Source organism: Rhinoderma darwinii, unplaced genomic scaffold (assembly GCF_050947455.1).
Source record: "Rhinoderma darwinii isolate aRhiDar2 unplaced genomic scaffold, aRhiDar2.hap1 Scaffold_2524, whole genome shotgun sequence".
Lineage (NCBI taxonomy): Eukaryota > Metazoa > Chordata > Amphibia > Anura > Rhinodermatidae > Rhinoderma > Rhinoderma darwinii.
The window spans coordinates 1-14,074 of NW_027462820.1; the positions used below are offsets into that span (position 1 = coordinate 1).

A 14,074-nucleotide genomic window follows, 5' to 3' on the forward strand; every position below is an offset into this window, starting at 1 on the left:
CTATGGATTAAAGGATTTAACATCAATGGCCATTCTAAGCTGAATGTGCCTGCTCTCGTCAGATCGCAGAAGTTACACAGCTTAAGTCCTCGCTAGTACCAGTGTGGGAGACTGGCTGGGAATCCGTGGTGCAGTTGAAATTTTATTATGTCGTTTAGATTATGTTTCACAATCGATTAAAAAGGACTATGGATTAAAGCATTTAATGTCAATGCCCATTCTAAGCTGAATGTCCCTGCTCACGTCAGATCGCAGAAGTTACACAGCTTAAGGCCTCGCTAGTACCAGTGTGGGAGACTGTCTGGGAATCCATGGTGTGGTTGACTTTTTATTATGTCGTTTAGATTTTGTTTCACAATCGATTAAAAAGGACTATGGATTAAAGCATTTAATGTCAATGGCCATTCTAAGCTGAATGTGCCTGCTCTCGTCAGATCGCTGAAGTTATACAGCTTAAGGCCTCACTAGTACCAGTGTGGGAGACTGTCTGGGAATCCGTGGTGCGGTTGAATTTTTATTATGTCGTTTAGATTTTGTTTCACAATCGATTAAAAAGGACTATGGATTAAAGCATTTAATGTCAATGGCCATTCTAAGCTGAATGTCCCTGCTCTCGTCAGATCGCAGAAGTTACACAGCTTAAGGCCTCGCTAGTACCAGTGTGGGAGACTGTCTGGGAATCCGTGGTGCGGTTGAATTTTTATTATGTCGTTTAGATTTTGTTTCACAATCGATTAAAAAGGACTATGGATTAAAGCATTTAATGTCAATGGCCATTCTAAGCTGAATGTGCCTGCTCTCGTCAGATCGCAGAAGTTACACAGCTTAAGGCCTCGCTAGTACCAGTGTGGGAGACTGTCTGGGAATCCGTGGTGCGGTTGAATTTTTATTATGTCGTTTAGATTTTGTTTCACAGTCGATTAAAAAGGACTATGGATTAAAGCATTTAATGTCAATGGCCATTCTAAGCTGAATGTGCCTGCTCTCGTCAGATCGCAGAAGTTACACAGCTTAACGCCTCGCTAGTACCAGTGTGGGAGACTGTCTGGGAATCCGTGGTGCGGTTGACTTTTTATTATGTCGTTTAGATTTTGTTTCACAATCGATTAAAAAGGACTATGGATTAAAGCATTTAATGTCAATGGCCATTCTAAGCTGAATGTGCCTGCTCTCGTCAGATCGCAGAAGTTACACAGCTTAAGGCCTCGCTAGTACCAGTGTGGGAGACTGTCTGGGAATCCGAGGTGCGGTTGACTTTTTATTATGTCGTTTAGATTTTGTTTCACAATCGATTAAAAAGGACTATGGATTAAAGCATTTAATGTTAATGGCCATTCTAAGCTGAATGTGCCTGCTCTCGTTAGATCGCAGAAGTTACACAGCTTAACGCCTCACTAGAACCAGTGTGGGAGACTGTCTGGGAATCCGTGGTGCGGTTGACTTTTTATTATGTCGTTTAGATTTTGTTTCACAATCGATTAAAAAGGACTATGGATTAAAGCATTTAATGTTAATGGCCATTCTAAGCTGAATGTGCCTGCTCTCGTTAGATCGCAGAAGTTACACAGATTAACGCCTCGCTAGTACCAGTGTGGGAGATTGTCTGGGAATCCGTGGTGCGGTTGAATTTTTATTATGTCGTTTAGATTTTTTTTCACAATAGATTAAATAGGACTATGGATTAAAGCATTTAACGTCAATGGCCATTCTAAGCTGAATGTGCCTGCTTTCGTCAGAACGCAGAAGTTACACAGCTTAAGGCCTCGCTAGTACCGGTGTGGGAGACTGTCTGGGAATCCGTGGTGCGGTTGAATTTTTATTATGTCGTTTAGATTTTGTTTCACAATCGATTAAAAAAGACTATGGATTAAAGCATTTAATGTCAATGGCCATTCTAAGCTGAATGTCCCTGCTCTCGTCAGATCGCAGAAGTTACACAGCTTAAGGCCTCGCTAGTACCAGTGTGGGAGACTGTCTGGGAATCCGTGGTGCGGTTGCCTTTTTATTATGTTGGTTAGATTTTGTTTCACAATAGATTAAATAGGACTATGGATTAAGGCTTTTAATGTCAATGGCCATTCTAAGCTGAATGTGACTGCTCTCGTCAGATCGCAGAAGTTACACAGCTTAAGGCCTCGCTAGTACCAGTGTGGGAGACTGTCTGGGAATCTGTGGTGCGATTGACTTTTTATTATGTCGTTTAGATTTTTTTTCACAATAGATTAAATAGGACTATGGATTAAAGCATTTAACGTCAATGGCCATTCTAAGCTGAATGTGCCTGCTCTCGTCAGAACGCAGAAGTTACACAGCTTAAGGCCTCGCTAGTACCGGTGTGGGAGACTGTCTGGGAGTCCGTGGTGCGGTTTGAATTTTTATTATGTCGTTTAGATTTTGTTTCACAATCGATTAAAAAAGACTATGGATTAAAGCATTTAATGTCAATGGCCATTCTAAGCTGAATGTCCCTGCTCTCGTCAGATCGCAGAAGTTACACAGCTTAAGGCCTCGCTAGTACCCGTGTGGGAGACTGTCTGGGAATCCGTGGTGCGGTTGCCTTTTTATTATGTTGGTTAGATTTTGTTTCACAATAGATTAAATAGGACTATGGATTAAGGCTTTTAATGTCAATGGCCATTCTAAGCTGAATGTGACTGCTCTCGTCAGATCGCAGAAGTTACACAGCTTAAGGCCTCGCTAGTACCAGTGTGGGAGACTGTCTGGGAATCTGTGGTGCGGTTGACTTTTTATTATGTCGTTTAGATTTTGTTTCACAATCGATTAAAAAGGACTATGGATTAAAGCATTTAATGTGAATGGCCATTCTAAGCTGAATGTGCCTGCTCTCGTTAGATCGCAGAAGTTACACAGCTTAACGCCTCGCTAGTACCAGTGTGGGAGACTGTCTGGGAATCCGTGGTGCGGTTGACTTTTTATTATGTCGTTTAGATTTTGTTTCACAATAGATTAGATAGGACTATGGATTAAAGCATCTAACGTCAATGGCCATTCTAAGCTGAATGTGCCTGCTCTCGTCAGATCGCAGAAGTTACACAGCTTAAGGCCTCGCTAGTACCAGTGTGGGAGACTGTCTGGGAATCCGTGGTGCGGTTGACTTTCTATTATGTCGTTTAGATTTTGTTTCACAATCGATTAAAAAGGACTATGGATTAAAGCATTTAATGTCAATGGCCATTCTAAGCTGAATGTCCCTGCTCTCGTCAGATCGCAGAAGTTACACAGCTTAACGCCTCGCTAGTACCAGTGTGGGAGACTGTCTGGGAATCCGTGGTGCGGTTGACTTTTTATTATGTTGTTTAGATTTTGTTTCACAATAGATTAAATAGGACTATGGATTAAAGCATTTAACGTCAATGGCCATTCTAAGCTGAATGTGCCTTCTCTCGTCAGATCGCAGAAGTTACACAGCTTAAGGCCTCGCTAGTACCAGTGTGGGAGACTGTCTGGGAATCCGTGGTGCGGTTGACTTTTTATTATGTCGTTTAGATTTTGTTTCACAATCGATTAAAAAGGACTATGGATTAAAGCATTTAACGTCTATGGCCATTCTAAGCTGAATGTGCCTGCTCTCGTCAGATCGCAGAAGTTACACAGCTTAAGGCCTCGCTAGTACCAGTGTGGGAGACTGTCTGGGAATCCGTGGTGCGGTTGACTTTTTATTATGTCGTTTAGATTTTGTTTCACAATCGATTAAAAAGGACTATGGATTAAAGCATTTAATGTCAATGGCCATTCTAAGCTGAATGTGCCTGCTCTCGTCAGATCGCAGAAGTTACACAGCTTAAGGCCTCGCTAGTACCAGTGTGGGAGACTGTCTGGGAATCCGTGGTGCGGTTGACTTTTTATTATGTCGTTTAGATTTTGTTTCACAATCGATTAAAAAGGACTATGGATTAAAGCATTTAATGTCAATGGCCATTCTAAGCTGAATGTGCCTGCTCTCGTCAGATCGCAGAAGTTACACAGCTTAACGCCTCGCTAGTACCAGTGTGGGAGACTGTCTGGGAATCCGTGGTGCGGTTGACTTTTTATTATGTCGTTTAGATTTTGTTTCACAATCGATTAAAAAGGACTATGGATTAAAGCATTTAATGTCAATGGCCATTCTAAGCTGAATGTGCCTGCTCTCGTCAGATCGCAGAAGTTACACAGCTTAAGGCTTTGCTAGTACCAGTGTGGGAGACTGTCTGGGAATCCGTGGTGCGGTTGACTTTTTATTATGTCGTTTAGATTTTGTTTCACAATCGATTAAAAAGGACTATGGATTAAAGCATTTAATGTCAATGGCCATTCTAAGCTGAATGTGCCTGCTCTCGTTAGATCGCAGAAGTTACACAGCTTAACGCCTCGCTAGTACCAGTGTGGGAGACTGTCTGGGAATCTGTGGTGCGGTTGACTTTTTATTATGTTGTTTAGATTTTGTTTCACAATAGATTAAATAGGACTATGGATTAAAGCATTTAATGTCAATGGCCATTCTAAGCTGAATGTCCCTGCCCTCGTCAGATCGCAGAAGTTACACAGCTTAAGGCCTCGCTAGTACCAGTGTGGGAGACTGTCTGGGAATCCGTGGTGCGGTTGACTTTTTATTATGTTGTTTAGATTGTGTTTCACAATAGATTAAATAGGACTATGGATTAAGGCTTTTAATGTCAATGGCCATTCTAAGCTGAATGTGTCTGCTCTCGTCAGATCGCAGAAGTTACACAGCTTAAGCCCTCGCTAGTACCAGTGTGGGAGACTGTCTGGGAATCCGTGGTGCGGTTGACTTTTTATTATGTTGTTTAGATTTTGTTTCACAATCGATTAAAAAGGACTATGGATTAAAGCATTTAATGTCAATGGCCATTCTAAGCTGAATGTCCCTGCTCTCGTCAGATCGCAGAAGTTACACAGCTTAAGGCCTCGCTAGTACCAGTGTGGGAGACTGTCTGGGAATCCGTGGTGCGGTTGACTTTTTATTATGTCGTTTAGATTTTGTTTCACAATCGATTAAAAAGGACTATGGATTAAAGCATTTAATGTCAATGGCCATTCTAAGCTGAATGTGCCTGCTCTCGTTAGATCGCAGAAGTTACACAGCATAATTCCTCGCTAGTACCAGTGTGGGAGACTGTCTGGGAATCCGTGGTGCGGTTGAATTTTTATTATGTCGTTTAGATTTTGTTTCACAATCGATTAAAAAGGACTATGGATTAAAGCCTTTAATGTCAATGGCCATTCTAAGCTGAATGTCCCTGCTCTCGTCAGATCGCAGAAGTTACACAGCTTAAGGCCTCGCTAGTACCAGTGTGGGAGACTGTCTGGGAATCCATGGTGCGGTTGCCTTTTTATTATGTCGTTTAGATTTTGTTTCACAATAGATTAAATGGGACTATGGATTAAGGCGTTTAATGTCAATGGCCATTCTAAGCTGAATGTGACTGCTCTCGTCAGATCGCAGAAGTTACACAGCTTAAGGCCTCGCTAGTACCAGTGTGGGAGACTGTCTGGGAATCTGTGGTGCGGTTGACTTTTTATTATGTCGTTTAGATTTTGTTTCACAATCGATTAAAAAGGACTATGGATTAAAGCATTTAATGTCAATGGCCATTCTAAGCTGAATGTGCCTGCCCTCGTTAGATCGCAGAAGTTACACAGCTTAACGCTTCGCTAGTACCAGTGTGGGAGACTGTCTGGGAATCCGCGGTGCGGTTGACTTTTTATTATGTCGTTTAGATTTTGTTTCACAATAGATTAAATAGGACTATGGATTAAAGCATTTAACGTCAATGGCCATTCTAAGCTGAATGTGCCTGCTCTCGTCAGAACGCAGAAGTTACACAGCTTAAGGCCTCGCTAGTACCAGTGTGGGAGACTGTCTGGGAATCCGTGGTGCGGTTGAATTTTTATTATGTCGTTTAGATTTTGTTTCACAATCGATTAAAAAGGACTATGGATTACAGCATTTAATGTCAATGGCCATTCTAAGCTGAATGTGCCTGCTCTCGTCAGATCGCAGAAGTTACACAGCTTAAGGCCTCGCTAGTACCAGTGTGGGAGACTGTCTGGGAATCCGTGGTGCGGTTGACTTTTTATTATGTCGTTTAGATTTTGTTTCACAATAGATTAAATAGGACTATGGATTAAAGCATTTAACTTCAATGGCCATTCTAAGCTGAATGTGCCTGCTCTCGTCAGATCGCAGAAGTTACACAGCTTAAGGCTTCGCTAGTACCAGTGTGGGAGACTGTCTGGGAATCCGTGTTGCGGTTGACTTTTTATTATGTCGTTTAGATTTTGTTTCACAATCGATTAAAAAGGACTATGGATTACAGCATTTAATGTCAATGGCCATTCAAAGCTGAATGTCCCTGCTCTCGTCAGATCGCAGAAGTTACACAGCTTAAGGCCTCGCTAGTACCAGTGTGGGAGACTGTCTGGGAATCCGTGGTGCGGTTGACTTTTTATTATGTTGTTTAGATTTTGTTTCACAATAGATTAAATAGGACTATGGATTAAGGCTTTTAATGTCAATGGCCATTCTAAGCTGAATGTGCCTGCTCTCGTCAGAACGCAGAAGTTACACAGCTTAAGGCCTCGCTAGTACCAGTGTGGGAGACTGTCTGGGAATCCGTGGTGCGGTTGACTTTTTATTATGTCGTTTAGATTTTGTTTCACAATCGATTAAAAAGGACTATGGATTACAGCATTTAATGTCAATGGCCATTCAAAGCTGAATGTCCCTGCTCTCGTCAGATCGCAGAAGTTACACAGCTTAAGGCCTCGCTAGTACCAGTGTGGGAGACTGTCTGGGAATCCGTGGTGCGGTTGACTTTTTATTATGTCGTTTAGATTTTGTTTCACAATAGATTAAATAGGACTATGGATTAAAGCATTTAATGTCAATGGCCATTCTAAGCTGAATGTCCCTGCTCTCGTCAGATCGCAGAAGTTACACAGCTTAAGGCCTCGCTAGTACCAGTGTGGGAGACTGTCTGGGAATCCGTGGTGCTGTTGACTTTTTATTATGTCGTTTAGATTTTGTTTCACAATCGATTAAAAAGGGACTATGGATTAAAGCATTTAATGTCAATGGCCATTCTAAGCTGAATGTGCCTGCTCTCGTTAGATCGCAGAAGTTACACAGCTTAACGCCTCGCTAGTACCAGTGTGGGAGACTGTCTGAGAATCCGTGGTGCGGTTGACTTTTTATTATGTCGTTTAGATTTTGTTTCACAATAGATTAAATAGGACTATGGATTAAAGGATTTAACGTCAATGGCCATTCTAAGCTGAATGTGCCTGCTCTCGTCAGATCGCAGAAGTTACACAGCTTAAGTCCTCGCTAGTACCAGTGTGGGAGACTGGCTGGGAATCCGTGGTGCAGTTGAAATTTTATTATGTCGTTTAGATTATGTTTCACAATCGATTAAAAAGGACTATGGATTAAAGCATTTAATGTCAATGCCCATTCTAAGCTGAATGTCCCTGCTCACGTCAGATCGCAGAAGTTACACAGCTTAAGGCCTCGCTAGTACCAGTGTGGGAGACTGTCTGGGAATCCATGGTGTGGTTGACTTTTTATTATGTCGTTTAGATTTTGTTTCACAATCGATTAAAAAGGACTATGGATTAAAGCATTTAATGTCAATGGCCATTCTAAGCTGAATGTGCCTGCTCTCGTCAGATCGCAGAAGTTACACAGCTTAAGGCCTCGCTAGTACCAGTGTGGGAGACTGTCTGGGAATCCGTGGTGCGGTTGACTTTTTATTATGTTGTTTAGATTTTGTTTCACAATAGATTAAATAGGACTATGGATTAAGGCTTTTAATGTCAATGGCCATTCTAAGCTGAATGTGCCTGCTCTCGTCAGAACGCAGAAGTTACACAGCTTAAGGCCTCGCTAGTACCAGTGTGGGAGACTGTCTGGGAATCCGTGGTGCGGTTGACTTTTTATTATGTCGTTTAGATTTTGTTTCACAATCGATTAAAAAGGACTATGGATTACAGCATTTAATGTCAATGGCCATTCAAAGCTGAATGTCCCTGCTCTCGTCAGATCGCAGAAGTTACACAGCTTAAGGCCTCGCTAGTACCAGTGTGGGAGACTGTCTGGGAATCCGTGGTGCGGTTGACTTTTTATTATGTCGTTTAGATTTTGTTTCACAATAGATTAAATAGGACTATGGATTAAAGCATTTAATGTCAATGGCCATTCTAAGCTGAATGTCCCTGCTCTCGTCAGATCGCAGAAGTTACACAGCTTAAGGCCTCGCTAGTACCAGTGTGGGAGACTGTCTGGGAATCCGTGGTGCTGTTGACTTTTTATTATGTCGTTTAGATTTTGTTTCACAATCGATTAAAAAGGACTATGGATTAAAGCATTTAATGTCAATGGCCATTCTAAGCTGAATGTGCCTGCTCTCGTTAGATCGCAGAAGTTACACAGCTTAACGCCTCGCTAGTACCAGTGTGGGAGACTGTCTGAGAATCCGTGGTGCGGTTGACTTTTTATTATGTCGTTTAGATTTTGTTTCACAATAGATTAAATAGGACTATGGATTAAAGGATTTAACGTCAATGGCCATTCTAAGCTGAATGTGCCTGCTCTCGTCAGATCGCAGAAGTTACACAGCTTAAGTCCTCGCTAGTACCAGTGTGGGAGACTGGCTGGGAATCCGTGGTGCAGTTGAAATTTTATTATGTCGTTTAGATTATGTTTCACAATCGATTAAAAAGGACTATGGATTAAAGCATTTAATGTCAATGCCCATTCTAAGCTGAATGTCCCTGCTCACGTCAGATCGCAGAAGTTACACAGCTTAAGGCCTCGCTAGTACCAGTGTGGGAGACTGTCTGGGAATCCATGGTGTGGTTGACTTTTTATTATGTCGTTTAGATTTTGTTTCACAATCGATTAAAAAGGACTATGGATTAAAGCATTTAATGTCAATGGCCATTCTAAGCTGAATGTGCCTGCTCTCGTCAGATCGCTGAAGTTATACAGCTTAAGGCCTCACTAGTACCAGTGTGGGAGACTGTCTGGGAATCCGTGGTGCGGTTGAATTTTTATTATGTCGTTTAGATTTTGTTTCACAATCGATTAAAAAGGACTATGGATTAAAGCATTTAATGTCAATGGCCATTCTAAGCTGAATGTCCCTGCTCTCGTCAGATCGCAGAAGTTACACAGCTTAAGGCCTCGCTAGTACCAGTGTGGGAGACTGTCTGGGAATCCGTGGTGCGGTTGAATTTTTATTATGTCGTTTAGATTTTGTTTCACAATCGATTAAAAAGGACTATGGATTAAAGCATTTAACGTCAATGGCCATTCTAAGCTGAATGTGCCTGCTCTCGTCAGATCGCAGAAGTTACACAGCTTAAGGCCTCGCTAGTACCAGTGTGGGAGACTGTCTGGGAATCCGTGGTGCGGTTGAATTTTTATTATGTCGTTTAGATTTTGTTTCACAATCGATTAAAAAGGACTATGGATTAAAGCATTTAATGTCAATGGCCATTCTAAGCTGAATGTGCCTGCTCTCGTCAGATCGCAGAAGTTACACAGCTTAACGCCTCGCTAGTACCAGTGTGGGAGACTGTCTGGGAATCCGTGGTGCGGTTGACTTTTTATTATGTCGTTTAGATTTTGTTTCACAATCGATTAAAAGGACTATGGATTAAAGCATTTAATGTCAATGGCCATTCTAAGCTGAATGTGCCTGCTCTCGTCAGATCGCAGAAGTTACACAGCTTAAGGCCTCGCTAGTACCAGTGTGGGAGACTGTCTGGGAATCCGAGGTGCGGTTGACTTTTTATTATGTCGTTTAGATTTTGTTTCACAATCGATTAAAAAGGACTATGGATTAAAGCATTTAATGTTAATGGCCATTCTAAGCTGAATGTGCCTGCTCTCGTTAGATCGCAGAAGTTACACAGCTTAACGCCTCACTAGAACCAGTGTGGGAGACTGTCTGGGAATCCGTGGTGCGGTTGACTTTCTATTATGTCGTTTAGATTTTGTTTCACAATCGATTAAAAAGGACTATGGATTAAAGCATTTAATGTCAATGGCCATTCTAAGCTGAATGTCCCTGCTCTCGTCAGATCGCAGAAGTTACACAGCTTAACGCCTCGCTAGTACCAGTGTGGGAGACTGTCTGGGAATCCGTGGTGCGGTTGACTTTTTATTATGTTGTTTAGATTTTGTTTCACAATAGATTAAATAGGACTATGGATTAAAGCATTTAACGTCAATGGCCATTCTAAGCTGAATGTGCCTTCTCTCGTCAGATCGCAGAAGTTACACAGCTTAAGGCCTCGCTAGTACCAGTGTGGGAGACTGTCTGGGAATCCGTGGTGCGGTTGAATTTTTATTATGTCGTTTAGATTTTGTTTCACAATAGATTAAATAGGACTATGGATTAAGGCTTTTAATGTCAATGGCCATTCTAAGCTGAATGTACCTGCTCTCGTCAGATCGCAGAAGTTACACAGTTTAAGGCCTGGCTAGTACCAGTGTGGGAGACTGTCTGGGAATCCGTGGTGCGGTTGACTTTTTATTATGTCGTTTAGATTTTGTTTCACAATCGATTAAAAAGGACTATGGATTAAAGCATTTAATGTCAATGGCCATTCTAAGCTGAATGTGCCTGCTCTCGTCAGACCGCAGAAGTTACACAGCTTAAGGCCTCGCTAGTACCAGTGTGGGAGACTGTCTGGGAATCCATGGTGCGGTTGACTTTTTATTATGTCGTTTAGATTTTGTTTCACAATCGATTAAAAAGGACTATGTATTAAAGCATTTAATGTCAGTGGCTATTCTAAGCTCAATGTCCCTGCTCTCGTCAGATCGCAGAAGTTACACAGCTTAAGGCCTCGCTAGTACCAGTGTGGGAGACTGTCTGGGAATCCGTGGTGCGGTTGACTTTTTATTATGTTGTTTAGATTTTGTTTCACAATAAATTAAATAGGACTATGGATTAAGGCTTTTAATGTCAATGGCCATTCTAAGCTGAATGTGCCTGCTCTCGTCAGATCGCAGAAGTTACACAGCTTAAGGCCTCGCTAGTACCAGTGTGGGAGACTGTCTGGGAATCCGTGGTGCGGTTGACTTTTTATTATGTCGTTTAGATTTTTTTCACAATCGATTAAAAAAGGACTATGGATTAAAGCATTTAATGTCAATGGCCATTCTAAGCTGAATGTGCCTGCTCTCGTTAGATCGCAGAAGTTACACAGCTTAACGCCTCGCTAGTACCAGTGTGGGAGACTGTCTGGGAATCTGTGGTGCGGTTGACTTTTTATTATGTTGTTTAGATTTTGTTTCACAATAGATTAAATAGGACTATGGATTAAAGCATTTAATGTCAATGGCCATTCTAAGCTGAATGTCCCTGCCCTCGTCAGATCGCAGAAGTTACACAGCTTAAGGCCTCGCTAGTACCAGTGTGGGAGACTGTCTGGGAATCCGTGGTGCGGTTGACTTTTTATTATGTTGTTTAGATTGTGTTTCACAATAGATTAAATAGGACTATGGATTAAGGCTTTTAATGTCAATGGCCATTCTAAGCTGAATGTGTCTGCTCTCGTCAGATCGCAGAAGTTACACAGCTTAAGGCCTCGCTAGTACCAGTGTGGGAGAATGTCTGGGAATCCGTGGTGCAGTTGAATTTTCATTATGTCGTTTAGATTTTGTTTCACAATCGATTAAAAAGGACTATGGATTAAAGCATTTAATGTCAATGGCCATTCTAAGCTGAATGTGCCTGCTCTCGTCAGAACGCAGAAGTTACACAGCTTAAGCCCTCGCTAGTACCAGTGTGGGAGACTGTCTGGGAATCCGTGGTGCGGTTGACTTTTTATTATGTTGTTTAGATTTTGTTTCACAATCGATTAAAAAGGACTATGGATTAAAGCATTTAATGTCAATGGCCATTCTAAGCTGAATGTCCCTGCTCTCGTCAGATCGCAGAAGTTACACAGCTTAAGGCCTCGCTAGTACCAGTGTGGGAGACTGTCTGGGAATCCGTGGTGCGGTTGACTTTTTATTATGTCGTTTAGATTTTGTTTCACAATCGATTAAAAAGGACTATGGATTAAAGCATTTAATGTCAATGGCCATTCTAAGCTGAATGTGCCTGCTCTCGTTAGATCGCAGAAGTTACACAGCATAATTCCTCGCTAGTACCAGTGTGGGAGACTGTCTGGGAATCCGTGGTGCGGTTGAATTTTTATTATGTCGTTTAGATTTTGTTTCACAATCGATTAAAAAGGACTATGGATTAAAGCCTTTAATGTCAATGGCCATTCTAAGCTGAATGTCCCTGCTCTCGTCAGATCGCAGAAGTTACACAGCTTAAGGCCTCGCTAGTACCAGTGTGGGAGACTGTCTGGGAATCCATGGTGCGGTTGCCTTTTTATTATGTCGTTTAGATTTTGTTTCACAATAGATTAAATGGGACTATGGATTAAGGCTTTTAATGTCAATGGCCATTCTAAGCTGAATGTGACTGCTCTCGTCAGATCGCAGAAGTTACACAGCTTAAGGCCTCGCTAGTACCAGTGTGGGAGACTGTCTGGGAATCTGTGGTGCGGTTGACTTTTTATTATGTCGTTTAGATTTTGTTTCACAATCGATTAAAAAGGACTATGGATTAAAGCATTTAATGTCAATGGCCATTCTAAGCTGAATGTGCCTGCCCTCGTTAGATCGCAGAAGTTACACAGCTTAACGCTTCGCTAGTACCAGTGTGGGAGACTGTCTGGGAATCCGTGGTGCGGTTGACTTTTTATTATGTCGTTTAGATTTTGTTTCACAATAGATTAAATAGGACTATGGATTAAAGCATTTAACGTCAATGGCCATTCTAAGCTGAATGTGCCTGCTCTCGTCAGAACGCAGAAGTTACACAGCTTAAGGCCTCGCTAGTACCAGTGTGGGAGACTGTCTGGGAATCCGTGGTGCGGTTGAATTTTTATTATGTCGTTTAGATTTTGTTTCACAATCGATTAAAAAGGACTATGGATTACAGCATTTAATGTCAATGGCCATTCTAAGCTGAATGTGCCTGCTCTCGTCAGATCGCAGAAGTTACACAGCTTAAGGCCTCGCTAGTACCAGTGTGGGAGACTGTCTGGGAATCCGTGGTGCGGTTGACTTTTTATTATGTCGTTTAGATTTTGTTTCACAATAGATTAAATAGGACTATGGATTAAAGCATTTAACTTCAATGGCCATTCTAAGCTGAATGTGCCTGCTCTCGTCAGATCGCAGAAGTTACACAGCTTAAGGCTTCGCTAGTACCAGTGTGGGAGACTGTCTGGGAATCCGTGTTGCGGTTGACTTTTTATTATGTCGTTTAGATTTTGTTTCACAATCGATTAAAAAGGACTATGGATTACAGCATTTAATGTCAATGGCCATTCAAAGCTGAATGTCCCTGCTCTCGTCAGATCGCAGAAGTTACACAGCTTAAGGCCTCGCTAGTACCAGTGTGGGAGACTGTCTGGGAATCCGTGGTGCGGTTGACTTTTTATTATGTTGTTTAGATTTTGTTTCACAATAGATTAAATAGGACTATGGATTAAGGCTTTTAATGTCAATGGCCATTCTAAGCTGAATGTGCCTGCTCTCGTCAGAACGCAGAAGTTACACAGCTTAACGCCTCGCTAGTACCAGTGTGGGAGACTGTCTGGGAATCCGTGGTGCGGTTGACTTTTTATTATGTCGTTTAGATTTTTTTTCACAATAGATTAAATAGGACTATGGATTAAGGCTTTTAATGTCAATGGCCATTCTAAGCTGAATGTGCCTGCTCTCGTCAGATCGCAGAAGTTACACAGCTTAAGGCCTCGCTAGTACCAGTGTGGGAGACTGTCTGGGAATCCGTGGTGCGGTTGACTTTTTATTATGTCGTTTAGATTTTGTTTCACAATCGATTAAAAAGGACTATGGATTAAAGCATTTAATGTCAATGGCCATTCTAAGCTAAATGTGCCTGCTCTCGTTAGATCGCAGAAGTTACACAGCTTAACGCCTCGCTAGTACCAGTGTGGGAGACTGTGTGGGAAT

At 41.9% G+C, this 14,074-nt stretch overlaps 67 pseudogenes; all 67 read left to right on the top strand.

Annotated features, from left to right (window-relative positions):
• Positions 1-21: 21 nt before the first annotated feature.
• LOC142703061 (5S ribosomal RNA) lies at positions 22-140 on the top strand (annotated as a pseudogene).
• Positions 141-207: 67 nt separating this feature from the next.
• Positions 208-326, top strand: LOC142703056 (5S ribosomal RNA; annotated as a pseudogene).
• A 67-nt stretch (positions 327-393) lies between these two features.
• LOC142703040 (5S ribosomal RNA) lies at positions 394-512 on the top strand (annotated as a pseudogene).
• A 67-nt stretch (positions 513-579) lies between these two features.
• Positions 580-698, top strand: LOC142703006 (5S ribosomal RNA; annotated as a pseudogene).
• Positions 699-765: 67 nt separating this feature from the next.
• Positions 766-884, top strand: LOC142703109 (5S ribosomal RNA; annotated as a pseudogene).
• A 67-nt stretch (positions 885-951) lies between these two features.
• On the top strand, positions 952-1,070 carry LOC142703028 (5S ribosomal RNA; annotated as a pseudogene).
• Positions 1,071-1,137: 67 nt separating this feature from the next.
• On the top strand, positions 1,138-1,256 carry LOC142703117 (5S ribosomal RNA; annotated as a pseudogene).
• Positions 1,257-1,695: 439 nt separating this feature from the next.
• Positions 1,696-1,814, top strand: LOC142703019 (5S ribosomal RNA; annotated as a pseudogene).
• A 67-nt stretch (positions 1,815-1,881) lies between these two features.
• Positions 1,882-2,000, top strand: LOC142703113 (5S ribosomal RNA; annotated as a pseudogene).
• A 67-nt stretch (positions 2,001-2,067) lies between these two features.
• On the top strand, positions 2,068-2,186 carry LOC142703024 (5S ribosomal RNA; annotated as a pseudogene).
• A 67-nt stretch (positions 2,187-2,253) lies between these two features.
• On the top strand, positions 2,254-2,372 carry LOC142703054 (5S ribosomal RNA; annotated as a pseudogene).
• A 68-nt stretch (positions 2,373-2,440) lies between these two features.
• LOC142703012 (5S ribosomal RNA) lies at positions 2,441-2,559 on the top strand (annotated as a pseudogene).
• A 67-nt stretch (positions 2,560-2,626) lies between these two features.
• LOC142703020 (5S ribosomal RNA) lies at positions 2,627-2,745 on the top strand (annotated as a pseudogene).
• A 67-nt stretch (positions 2,746-2,812) lies between these two features.
• LOC142703074 (5S ribosomal RNA) lies at positions 2,813-2,931 on the top strand (annotated as a pseudogene).
• Positions 2,932-2,998: 67 nt separating this feature from the next.
• On the top strand, positions 2,999-3,117 carry LOC142703023 (5S ribosomal RNA; annotated as a pseudogene).
• A 67-nt stretch (positions 3,118-3,184) lies between these two features.
• Positions 3,185-3,303, top strand: LOC142703036 (5S ribosomal RNA; annotated as a pseudogene).
• A 67-nt stretch (positions 3,304-3,370) lies between these two features.
• LOC142703031 (5S ribosomal RNA) lies at positions 3,371-3,489 on the top strand (annotated as a pseudogene).
• A 67-nt stretch (positions 3,490-3,556) lies between these two features.
• LOC142703097 (5S ribosomal RNA) lies at positions 3,557-3,675 on the top strand (annotated as a pseudogene).
• A 67-nt stretch (positions 3,676-3,742) lies between these two features.
• Positions 3,743-3,861, top strand: LOC142703035 (5S ribosomal RNA; annotated as a pseudogene).
• Positions 3,862-3,928: 67 nt separating this feature from the next.
• Positions 3,929-4,047, top strand: LOC142703029 (5S ribosomal RNA; annotated as a pseudogene).
• Positions 4,048-4,114: 67 nt separating this feature from the next.
• On the top strand, positions 4,115-4,233 carry LOC142703120 (5S ribosomal RNA; annotated as a pseudogene).
• A 67-nt stretch (positions 4,234-4,300) lies between these two features.
• LOC142703052 (5S ribosomal RNA) lies at positions 4,301-4,419 on the top strand (annotated as a pseudogene).
• Positions 4,420-4,486: 67 nt separating this feature from the next.
• On the top strand, positions 4,487-4,605 carry LOC142703009 (5S ribosomal RNA; annotated as a pseudogene).
• A 67-nt stretch (positions 4,606-4,672) lies between these two features.
• LOC142703044 (5S ribosomal RNA) lies at positions 4,673-4,791 on the top strand (annotated as a pseudogene).
• A 67-nt stretch (positions 4,792-4,858) lies between these two features.
• On the top strand, positions 4,859-4,977 carry LOC142703088 (5S ribosomal RNA; annotated as a pseudogene).
• A 253-nt stretch (positions 4,978-5,230) lies between these two features.
• On the top strand, positions 5,231-5,349 carry LOC142703042 (5S ribosomal RNA; annotated as a pseudogene).
• A 67-nt stretch (positions 5,350-5,416) lies between these two features.
• LOC142703021 (5S ribosomal RNA) lies at positions 5,417-5,535 on the top strand (annotated as a pseudogene).
• Positions 5,536-5,788: 253 nt separating this feature from the next.
• Positions 5,789-5,907, top strand: LOC142703098 (5S ribosomal RNA; annotated as a pseudogene).
• A 67-nt stretch (positions 5,908-5,974) lies between these two features.
• On the top strand, positions 5,975-6,093 carry LOC142703047 (5S ribosomal RNA; annotated as a pseudogene).
• Positions 6,094-6,160: 67 nt separating this feature from the next.
• Positions 6,161-6,279, top strand: LOC142703065 (5S ribosomal RNA; annotated as a pseudogene).
• A 67-nt stretch (positions 6,280-6,346) lies between these two features.
• Positions 6,347-6,465, top strand: LOC142703013 (5S ribosomal RNA; annotated as a pseudogene).
• A 67-nt stretch (positions 6,466-6,532) lies between these two features.
• LOC142703092 (5S ribosomal RNA) lies at positions 6,533-6,651 on the top strand (annotated as a pseudogene).
• Positions 6,652-6,718: 67 nt separating this feature from the next.
• Positions 6,719-6,837, top strand: LOC142703014 (5S ribosomal RNA; annotated as a pseudogene).
• A 67-nt stretch (positions 6,838-6,904) lies between these two features.
• LOC142703005 (5S ribosomal RNA) lies at positions 6,905-7,023 on the top strand (annotated as a pseudogene).
• Positions 7,024-7,091: 68 nt separating this feature from the next.
• On the top strand, positions 7,092-7,210 carry LOC142703067 (5S ribosomal RNA; annotated as a pseudogene).
• A 67-nt stretch (positions 7,211-7,277) lies between these two features.
• Positions 7,278-7,396, top strand: LOC142703062 (5S ribosomal RNA; annotated as a pseudogene).
• Positions 7,397-7,463: 67 nt separating this feature from the next.
• Positions 7,464-7,582, top strand: LOC142703057 (5S ribosomal RNA; annotated as a pseudogene).
• Positions 7,583-7,649: 67 nt separating this feature from the next.
• LOC142703060 (5S ribosomal RNA) lies at positions 7,650-7,768 on the top strand (annotated as a pseudogene).
• Positions 7,769-7,835: 67 nt separating this feature from the next.
• LOC142703105 (5S ribosomal RNA) lies at positions 7,836-7,954 on the top strand (annotated as a pseudogene).
• Positions 7,955-8,021: 67 nt separating this feature from the next.
• On the top strand, positions 8,022-8,140 carry LOC142703016 (5S ribosomal RNA; annotated as a pseudogene).
• A 67-nt stretch (positions 8,141-8,207) lies between these two features.
• LOC142703079 (5S ribosomal RNA) lies at positions 8,208-8,326 on the top strand (annotated as a pseudogene).
• Positions 8,327-8,393: 67 nt separating this feature from the next.
• Positions 8,394-8,512, top strand: LOC142703068 (5S ribosomal RNA; annotated as a pseudogene).
• A 67-nt stretch (positions 8,513-8,579) lies between these two features.
• On the top strand, positions 8,580-8,698 carry LOC142703063 (5S ribosomal RNA; annotated as a pseudogene).
• Positions 8,699-8,765: 67 nt separating this feature from the next.
• Positions 8,766-8,884, top strand: LOC142703058 (5S ribosomal RNA; annotated as a pseudogene).
• A 67-nt stretch (positions 8,885-8,951) lies between these two features.
• On the top strand, positions 8,952-9,070 carry LOC142703041 (5S ribosomal RNA; annotated as a pseudogene).
• A 67-nt stretch (positions 9,071-9,137) lies between these two features.
• Positions 9,138-9,256, top strand: LOC142703007 (5S ribosomal RNA; annotated as a pseudogene).
• Positions 9,257-9,323: 67 nt separating this feature from the next.
• On the top strand, positions 9,324-9,442 carry LOC142703110 (5S ribosomal RNA; annotated as a pseudogene).
• A 67-nt stretch (positions 9,443-9,509) lies between these two features.
• Positions 9,510-9,628, top strand: LOC142703030 (5S ribosomal RNA; annotated as a pseudogene).
• A 66-nt stretch (positions 9,629-9,694) lies between these two features.
• On the top strand, positions 9,695-9,813 carry LOC142703011 (5S ribosomal RNA; annotated as a pseudogene).
• A 253-nt stretch (positions 9,814-10,066) lies between these two features.
• Positions 10,067-10,185, top strand: LOC142703038 (5S ribosomal RNA; annotated as a pseudogene).
• Positions 10,186-10,252: 67 nt separating this feature from the next.
• LOC142703064 (5S ribosomal RNA) lies at positions 10,253-10,371 on the top strand (annotated as a pseudogene).
• Positions 10,372-10,438: 67 nt separating this feature from the next.
• On the top strand, positions 10,439-10,557 carry LOC142703102 (5S ribosomal RNA; annotated as a pseudogene).
• Positions 10,558-10,624: 67 nt separating this feature from the next.
• LOC142703018 (5S ribosomal RNA) lies at positions 10,625-10,743 on the top strand (annotated as a pseudogene).
• Positions 10,744-10,810: 67 nt separating this feature from the next.
• LOC142703050 (5S ribosomal RNA) lies at positions 10,811-10,929 on the top strand (annotated as a pseudogene).
• Positions 10,930-10,996: 67 nt separating this feature from the next.
• Positions 10,997-11,115, top strand: LOC142703072 (5S ribosomal RNA; annotated as a pseudogene).
• A 67-nt stretch (positions 11,116-11,182) lies between these two features.
• Positions 11,183-11,301, top strand: LOC142703053 (5S ribosomal RNA; annotated as a pseudogene).
• Positions 11,302-11,368: 67 nt separating this feature from the next.
• On the top strand, positions 11,369-11,487 carry LOC142703010 (5S ribosomal RNA; annotated as a pseudogene).
• Positions 11,488-11,740: 253 nt separating this feature from the next.
• LOC142703106 (5S ribosomal RNA) lies at positions 11,741-11,859 on the top strand (annotated as a pseudogene).
• Positions 11,860-11,926: 67 nt separating this feature from the next.
• Positions 11,927-12,045, top strand: LOC142703089 (5S ribosomal RNA; annotated as a pseudogene).
• Positions 12,046-12,298: 253 nt separating this feature from the next.
• LOC142703043 (5S ribosomal RNA) lies at positions 12,299-12,417 on the top strand (annotated as a pseudogene).
• A 67-nt stretch (positions 12,418-12,484) lies between these two features.
• Positions 12,485-12,603, top strand: LOC142703022 (5S ribosomal RNA; annotated as a pseudogene).
• A 253-nt stretch (positions 12,604-12,856) lies between these two features.
• Positions 12,857-12,975, top strand: LOC142703099 (5S ribosomal RNA; annotated as a pseudogene).
• Positions 12,976-13,042: 67 nt separating this feature from the next.
• LOC142703075 (5S ribosomal RNA) lies at positions 13,043-13,161 on the top strand (annotated as a pseudogene).
• A 67-nt stretch (positions 13,162-13,228) lies between these two features.
• LOC142703066 (5S ribosomal RNA) lies at positions 13,229-13,347 on the top strand (annotated as a pseudogene).
• Positions 13,348-13,414: 67 nt separating this feature from the next.
• Positions 13,415-13,533, top strand: LOC142703017 (5S ribosomal RNA; annotated as a pseudogene).
• Positions 13,534-13,600: 67 nt separating this feature from the next.
• LOC142703008 (5S ribosomal RNA) lies at positions 13,601-13,719 on the top strand (annotated as a pseudogene).
• Positions 13,720-13,786: 67 nt separating this feature from the next.
• Positions 13,787-13,905, top strand: LOC142703076 (5S ribosomal RNA; annotated as a pseudogene).
• The last annotated feature ends 169 nt before the right edge of the window (positions 13,906-14,074 follow it).